Here is a 9,907-nt window from a genome sequence, read left to right as displayed (position 1 = left end):
GAGAGTGGCTATTTGACCAGTGTTCAGGCGATTTGATTTATTGAGGCTTAACTATAGCACATGTGCGAAAGATATAAGTAATACATTAATGTTGAAAAAAGCTTCTTTTGATAAAAATATCAGAATATTATCACGTGGCCTGGCCGCTATTTTAGGATTTTATCATTTGTTTTTTTTAAAGAGTGATTTAACTGATCAACTTTACATTTATCTCTGACGAACATTTTTACGGGAAAAATAAAATAATTTTTCAATCAGTCTGATCATTGATCTGAAATTTGGTTTACAGTATAAATGAACGAATGTAAAAACCCAAATGATTTGATGATTGACTTGAACGTTTGTTAATTGAATCGAGCTGTTATTTGTTATATAAAAGCGCCCTCTAACTGAAACGTGTGTAATATAAAGCAGGTCATGCTCGAATTTTGGTAGTGCATACATGTATATGCCCAAAGGAAATTGTCAGTGTCTGCGACACAGGGGGGGGGGGCGATGAAAAGTTTGCTTGGCATGCGTGTTTGCTTGAGATGACGTCGTCTGTTAAGTTGGCAGTAGTGCGCATGTGAATCAGGATGGCCGTGTCAAAGGGTTTTGTTACCGATCGAGTGTTGTTTTTTTTCAAGCCGATCGTATTTAACGAAGTAATGACTGTGATCGATCGATTCTCCTGTTATTAATTTCCATTTGTAGCTAAATTCAACGGATTAAAATATTTTGACTTGATAAAATGTGGACAATTTCCGAGTTGGTGTAAGAAAGAAATGGACGAAGACAGACGTACAGACAGCAGATTAAGAAACGTGACAAGCGCCTGTGGTTGGAAGTATCTAACAGGTCACCGATACTCGTCTATGAACAAAGCTACACACAAAAGTCTAACAGCTGAAGTAATTGATGTACGCCCTCGTACATCGCGTTTCAGATAACACGCAGTGAAAAAAACCCATTGACTAACAACAACCATAAACTTTCACGCTGCGAACACTGATAGGCTAATTGATGGCAAGGGAACAGTTTTAAAGGTGTAAATAAATATATAAATTTAGGGTGAAACACATTAAAATATTGTTCCCCAATTAAGGGCAAGTATATCATCGCTATTTTATCTTTATAGAAAAATTCTACAAATTCTGCGAAAAATCAAAGTAATGAGAAATACTACTATAAATTTGCTCATTGTGTATTCATAAATATCATAGTCGAAAATAAGAAATATTAAAAACGGTGTAACACTCAAGAAAAATAACCGATTTGAACAGAAACGACGACGATAAAAATGTAAAAACACACAGACTTCATTTCTGGTTAGATCTGAAATAAGCGCGCGTGCGTTCCGCGCTATAATGACATTACTAAAACACACGAAGCGGGTAAATGCGAGAGCGTTCGGAAATCTTCGGGTTAACCTTAGAGTCTGAGGACAAAGTGTGTCAATAAAGTACATGCAAGGTATGCCGAGACACACATCCTATGAGCGTCATCCCGATTCACACCTACAGCATTAGGCGTTGTTAGGCTGTTCTATATTAGTCTGAGGTTTATGGTATATTGTGTTTACGAAGGAAAATAATGACGTACATTCAATGTCGTTATGGAGATAGTTATTTTGGGTAGTAAGCCTATAAAAACAACAGCAGTGGATTTTATGGTTGTAAAAGTCAACAGTTAAAAAACTGCCACCAGTTTGAAGTTATGTACATGTAAACAGTGGCGGTGTTTACTATTAAACAATCCGTGTACTGTGCTTTAATGGCTAAGTGTTAATGGCGACCATAACTGGACGTGTAATAAATATAATAGTAAAAGTGCTACAAGTAACCGATGGTTAGCTATGCGGGTATGTTGTCAACAATATACTGGACTCCTATCAACAATTTATTGTCATGCCAGAGGTACGTGAATCATCACGCATACGGTGTATTGGTATATTACACCTATAACGCTGTTAAGGGGTGCGTCAAGATTGGAGGAAAACAAACTACCATAAATTCTAACATACATCTATAAAATTTCAAAAAAATGAAAGAAAGTGCCATGAAATAATGTCAATTATCAAATTAAATCTAATATATTTGTATATTTTGCAATCACTTGTACCGTTTACAAAGAAAAGATCGGTAATTCAAAATACGTAATCACAAATAGTTGTAAAGATTATGGAGACTGTACAGATAACCACCACCAGCTTGAAAAAACTTCTATCTTGTACACATTTTCTGATTTTATTTAAAGACAACAACCTAAAATAGTTTCCCGAATCTACTATATTTGTAATGTTTGGAATGACTTCTCAAATTCAATGACTTCCTAAAACGTTACGAGATGGTGGTTACCTTCTTTAAACAAACATTGTGGAATAGTGTACTAACAACAGACTTCCAGCTGCCGAGCCATGTGAATTAAATAATATGACATTTTCCCGCCTCAACGTCGCCGTTGTGTTGCCTTGGCGTCGCCGAGTGGCAATATCGTCACGAACCCGTTTTAAGTTATAACTTTAGGGCACGGCGGACGGATGTTATTTTATAACCCAAGCTCGTGAACACACAACCTTAAAAACTTATAAGGTTGCAGGGAATTACGAAAAGTGGGCTTCTTTTAAATCCCAATTTAGTATTAGTCCGTGGATTGGTAACGAGTTAAAGGGGCACTTCCAGTTAAGCCTAATTTCACAACAAATTTACTTTCTGGATTAAAATTACAATGGATAACAAAAGATAGATTAACTTTGTAAACAACATAAACAATAGTGTCCAATGATTCTTTGGTGCTTGGGATTGAGCGGTTCCTCTTTAAGCCGAAATAATTTAAATAAAATATTCGACAAAGGAAATGCACATGATCTTATTTCCCTAAACATATGCTATATGACAGGGCCATCTCTCTACCAAATTGCAATTTTATGCGCTATCCTGGCGCGAACACAGACACCTGCGGGACCCCCCTCCCCAAGTTGCATTCGAAAGTGAATGAATGACCTGTCCACTGAGTTTGTAGCACACTCATCCAGGGTCAACCTTTTTGGTGTTCAACCTAGGGTAGGATTTGAACTTAGGTCTACTGATCATGAGTCTGATGATCATTTCGCACTGTTTACGAATCATTGATACGATATCTCAGCTTAAAATAACATTCCATGGTTTGGCGCGTAACATAAATAAAGTCAAGTAGTTGAAATACACAAATGCAAACAATTGTAAGTTTTTAGCGGTGTACGTAAAACAGGATTTGTATGGTTGTACAGCATATCCAAACTCGTCTCTTGACTGTAGTAGTAGGCGTGTGATACGACCTTGTTTTAAATTGCTACTTTTATTACTGAGCGTGGGCTATGGCGCTGTCAGTGGCTTGAAACCAGCTGAATTTCACAGGCCAAACTTGGTTTTGGTGATGACGACAGTGTATACATTATGAACGTAACTGTTACATCTTGTAGTTATATTCACAAATCTTTGTCCAAATTAATGTTATCTACATCGACGTGCGTTTATTTAGCCACATCTTGCTGAAACACGAATTTATTACTTTTCGTGTTTGGAGTCCCTGTAGCGCAAGGAAGCGATCAAACACTAAATAATATTTAGGCAATAATAGCTCCAGTGCAACCATGCCAAGGCTAAACCCGAAGGCATAAAAAGCACTACAAATTACCGAATCTGATTACGTTGTTTACGCAATTTCAACAGATGAGTTGTAGAATGTATTCACATCTGTAGCAGTCACGACCCAGTATTAAACAATCTTCATGGAGAATGTGGATAACTATCGATTACTATACTGTACCTAAGCATTTTAATTGGTACTAATATGTTACCCCACTTCTGCTGAAAAACGGTATTGAGTACGGTAGCAAATGGGGTCAGTTTTGAATGTTCTCAATTTAATTCACACTTGTTAACCAACATTGATTTAAGCTTGGTCTTGGAATATAGAATATCTTGATTCTATTGCCATATCACATAAATATGAAATGTTCATAAAATGTGGAATAACATTTTCATATTGTTACAGGTGAATTTTTGAGGAAGAATCACTTATACAATACTACAGAATGGGTTACCTGTCTTTCTGCATTTCATAATGATATCTTGGGCAGTCATGGTGAAAACAGGTGTGTATAACCTACATTTTGGCGGTAATGACAAATATGAATATTATTCATGAGCTATACATGCAAGAATTCGTTATGTTGTCAGGTTTCCTCAACACCTATGAACTCTCTAATTCATGTTTTTTTTGTCAAGATGGCGGACCAAGTCGAATGAATGCAGTTTTCTCTCCGCTCTGTTATTATGAACCAACTGATGATATTACAAGTTACACGGTTAGTGCACCATAGATACCTTAGAAACAGAATGTACCTCGGATGGCACAGAGTTAATACCAAATAAAATAATTCGTTCATGTGTGACATTTTAGTCAAATTGTTATGAAAGTATGTAGTAAGGGTAAATGTGTACTTTGAGTGACATTTGATTTGAATATCGCGTTGGCATGTTGTATAGCTGGCTCCTAAAACAGCATTTATATTTTCATTCAAAAGAAAACAAGGCCGCACACATAATTTTGCAGATCTTTAATATTTCAGGACTTTGTGATTATCAATTATAATGGGGGAAATTTATACTATGGTCTATACTCCATTATACCTACCGACAACTGTAAGTACTACATAATATAATAATTATAAGTTTCCAAGTGATTATTCTATGACGTCATGTTTTAATATGTGTAATAGCATCTCAGTAATTATTAAGGAGACTTTGAGTTTAATTCCGTGATCGGCGTTTCAAAAAATATAACATTAAATAATATGATCACATATTGTGAAATTGTCGTTCAGCCAGAGGAGGCACTCGTCGGTACATGTATATTCTTGTAATGTTGTTGGAACGAGCAGCGGATTGCCGCTTCAAAGTTAAACATCCTCTCAAAGGACAGTTCTGTAGAAATGTGGGCATATCTGACAACTGTAATTGTAAGTCAATTGTATGCATACATGAGTTTAAGTTCAGATGTTGACATTGATTGATGCATGGTCGCCGTCGTCGTGTCATTTTACCTTGAGTCTTGCTTGCTAATAAAACCCCTTTTTATTGCGTTTTAATAACACTGCCATTACTGTCACATTAGTGTAAAGTCAGTTTGTGAATACTGACGTTGAATTGATATGGTTGTCATTTTGTTTTTGTAAGCGTATGACACGTAAATAAATATTGCCAGTTGTAGCACAATTAATTATGTGGTATATTTTCCTGATTCCCCGCATAATTGACAAAACTCTAAATTGAGTAAGAATGCCTAAGTTATCTACATTATTTTTTCAACTAATCGGGTAACCTAGAACAATCTTAATTGATGTGCTTGCTAAAACCTAAATTAACAAAAGCATATAAACAAACACACGTTTTCCTTTTCAGGCAGTATGATTTTATACATTCCAATTCCCATTCACGATGTTGATGCTCCGACGATAAAGAAGTCTACCATTGAGTGCGCTGTCACAAATATACCACAGCCAATTAGTTTTGGTGGTTTGCTTTATGCTCCGCTAGAGGACTGGCCGAAATCACCGCTCATTGATGCTGATGGGACTTGGAGTAACACCGCCTCAATATTAGGGAGATTCACCCCTACCATTATCTCTCGGGTGTCGACTTTAGAATGTGTTTTGACGCTTCCTGATAACTCAGAAAGAAAAGCGACAGTTCAAGCTACAGTTAAAGGTCACTCACATTTATTTATCAATATAATATAATATTACTTTTATTTTTAATTGTTATATCTAGTGAAACTGTATTTCCCCAATTTGATTCCTTATTTACGGTTGCATATACTAGTTATAAGTATGTCTGCGGGTTCGACCACGACATTGCGTCTTCAGTATAGCTAATCGTTACTAACGTTATTTCTTGAATGTTGTTAACATTAAATATCATTTTGGGTTATCCTTACAATTTCTAATATTATTTATTATTACTACTATACAAATATTTATCTCAGTCAAGCTTAATATACAGGCGACAATTCCTTTTTAGAAGGTCGACAATTCCGTATATTTGTAGAATTATATCTAACAAGGACACATTTTGTAAAATGATGCAATAAAAGTTGTCACATTTCCGAATTATTCCTAAAAGAATTCCACATTGTTATTATTGATTTGTTTCACAACGCTTTTATGATAATAGTAAACCAAATATGGGAAACATTTTGACATTTCAGATGCCGCAGCACTAGCCGTTCTCTTCTCGAACCAAACAAATACGCATAAAAAAAAACGTTGTGTGAGATAATAAGCAATTGGTTGTGCGATTCACATGGAGGCATACAATTACCAATTGAAATAAATAGATGCTTATTTATACAATGTCAACAAATCTTATGTTGGGGCGACTACGCCCCGACTGATGCCTCTGACCATATTTGTTGTTTGGTGATTTCTTTCAAGTTATAGAAACTTATATAGAAAACAACTTATTTCGAGACACATATCATATCATATCATATCATATCATATCATATCATATCATATCATATCATATCATATCATATCATATCATATCATATCATGCCATATATCATATCACATCACATCACATCACATCACATCACATCATATCATATCATATCATATCATATCATATCATATCATATCATATCATATCATATCATATCATATCATATCATATCATATCATATCATATCATATCATATCATATCATATCATATCATATCATATCATATGGAATATTTTCATCATATCACTTCAACGTTACAACGTCAGCATCACATTACAAAATGAAAAAAATCTAAAATACAATTGATTTGCCAATATGAGAAAGTGCAATGGCGTACTTGTAATGTCAGTTATAATCCTCTCTAAAATGTTCAAAACATCAACAACTTAAGCTTTTCAGTGTTTTTTTAGTCGAAACATATATATGTAACTACAATTTTGGAAATTTTGTTCATAGTTTTAATCCATGTGAATACTGAGTCATAATCGTGTGGCACAGCAATGTACTACATATGTGGTACAAAGGTCAAATATTCACGCAAACCATATGTGCATATCCAAACACCATGTATACTTGACCTGATTTGTTATGTTTTTCTACGTAGCTTGTCCGCGTGGTAAGTATGGTACGCAATGCAACAACACTTGTTACTGTCTCAATGGTGCTTCTTGCCACAGTTTCAATGGAGCATGTTTGTGTGCCCCCGGATAGAGGGGTTTATCATGTGACCGAGGTAATATGAATGATGTATTATTCACGTTTTTAATTATTATCATTGTTGTTGTGGTTGTTGTTGTTGTTGTTGTTTTGTTTTATTGTTGTTTTGTTGTTGTTGTTATTCCGTTCATTCAAACCATCACTAAAAATGTATATAATCTACCGTTTTCCATTGAGCATATTGGTGTATATTGATTAGAAGTAACGAATGTCATATTTACGAGCTAGTTGACAAATTGAACAAATAGCATTGCTGTAAATCTGTGAATGTGATTTTGTATTCTTCCTCATAACCATTAGGTCTTGAAAGACAGTTCAATTACAAGTTTTGATTTAATTGAGAATGTGTCAATATTCTTAAGACAGTGTAATTTGGAGTAAAAAAATTATATTTTCAAAGCTACCAGTCTAGTTGCTTTTGATACCTTATATAATAATAGAACAACAAAACTCTTTTTGCGATCAGGTTACTTGTCTATCAGGGTTCGTATGTATATTTTACCATTGTTTACAATCAGTGTCAGGAATTCCCAATGTTTCTGAATTTGTAGAACTATCATAACTTGTCATAACTCACTGTTTTATTTATGATTGTGCATGAGGTATGATTGGGGGCGTCATACTATTCATTGCACTAATTTTAGCATACTACTAAAGATACAAAAAATCATATTTCGTTAAGCCAGGCAAGTCTTGATAGTCTTGCTTGATTACTTTTCTCGGTTAATAATTTTACTTCTCTGGGATATTTGAAACCAAATATTGTCATTCCAACCCAGCAGCCAATCAACGACGGTCAACAGTACCCCGGTAACTGTTCTATGTTCTTCGTGTAATTAGGTGCGTGCTCGTATGTGAGGAATTTTTCCACTTGCAAACGACGAGTACGGCCAACGTTTGTTAGCGGTTGGCTCAATATTACCCCCAACGAAGCATTTGGCTGTGAAATATTGGTATTTTTTCTTGCTGGTTTGTAGGAATCTGAAAACGCGTTTCACAACTTGTCTCATTTTTAGTTTCATGCCGTAATTAAGATGGCGGCCCCATGTAGTTAATATCGCATTTATTTTATTATCACTTGTGTGTCAGCTGATTGTGTATGTATCCTATTACACTGTATATGTTGTTTAACGTTCTGTTATTTTATAAAGATAGAATAAAGAATATAACTAGCTTTGCGTAATTTCCGGTCTGCTCCAATGATTCTTTTCGTCACGTCTCACTACCACTAGAACGTTCAAAGTATTTGTATATATATAAACATGTTATTGTCCTTTTTGATTAGATTTTTCTGAAACAGTCATCCAACCATCGAGAGATGACGTGTACATAAGCAACGAGTTGACCTTGACCTGTGGTGCATATCACTTCAATATATCGAGTATACGATGGTTTTATAATGGGGATCAAGTAGGCGAGTTTGGGTGAGTAGAAAATGCGATGAACAATATTAAGATTGACTTTTATAACATACCCTATTACAAAAAAATACGCAGTTTGCATTATGTTTACAAACGTTCGTCTACTATTTTGTGACTGTTCACGACTAATTCTCTATACAAATATAGGGACTTGTTGTATCACATACCATTTGTATCAGACGTGAACTACCGCGACAGAGAGATCACAACTGATAATTACACGTGTGAGATCACTAGTGACCAGGGACAAATCTATTCTGGAATATACGAACTACAGACAGAAGGTAACTATGTTTTAAATTAATTTATCGATACATTTTTACAAATAATTCATGTTTTGTGCATTTATATGTCCAGGTAATCCCAATATAAGTATCGAGCTTTGTAATTTCAGAATGCCCACCCGGGATGTGGGGACCAGTCTGCGAGTGGAACTGCGCATGTTCGGTTAACTCTTCTTGTGAACGAGATAGCGGATGTCTGTGTTTTGCAGGACTTATGGGTAACACTTGTGATACAGGTGAGAATATCGATAAAATATAACTACAGTTGTGTTATTTTTTCATGAGCATAAGATGGAAAATGAATCACATATCTTTATATGTATACCCCGTGACGGCGAAACATTGATATGCTATCATGATTAAAATGTAAAGCCGCCTGTATGCCGTCATTTATTTCAGTCTGTGTTGGTTCGTATGGACGGAATTGCAGTGAAACATGCGAATGTCTGAACAACGGAATCTGTGATCCGGTCACTGGAAATTGTACTTGCAAAGATGGGTGGGAGGGCGATGACTGTGGAAGTACTCCTCCCCCTCCTTTTCAGATTGGTGAGTCAAAACATGTGTACACAGAATAGCATTTACGTAGAATAACATGATAAACTTTCTTATTTATTTTAATGTCTAATTAACATAACAGACTAAATCGTTTCAAAAGCCGTGTTTTGCTAACAATACATTTTGTTTTCAGGTGAATCCTCGAAAGAGTTAATAATAGCAGGCATAGTAATTGGTGTAATTGCCGCATTGGTAGTTATTTTGGTTGTTATCATAGTCCCATTGAAACGACGTCAACTAAAAGGATCAGCATATTCTTCTGCATCTGATCGTCTGTTGATGCTCGAAGTAGGTATTGGTAGTGCAATTTAAAGGTTCTCATCCCTATGTCGCGTAGTTCAAAATAAAGCGTTAAATTCTGTATTTCAGAATATCATATCATATTTCAGAATAGAATGGCAGA

This window comes from Saccoglossus kowalevskii, chromosome 4, assembly GCF_978046115.1.
Source record: "Saccoglossus kowalevskii chromosome 4, keSacKowa6.1, whole genome shotgun sequence".
Taxonomy (NCBI): Eukaryota; Metazoa; Hemichordata; class Enteropneusta; family Harrimaniidae; genus Saccoglossus; species Saccoglossus kowalevskii.
Note: the sequence above shows the minus strand (reverse complement) of the source record.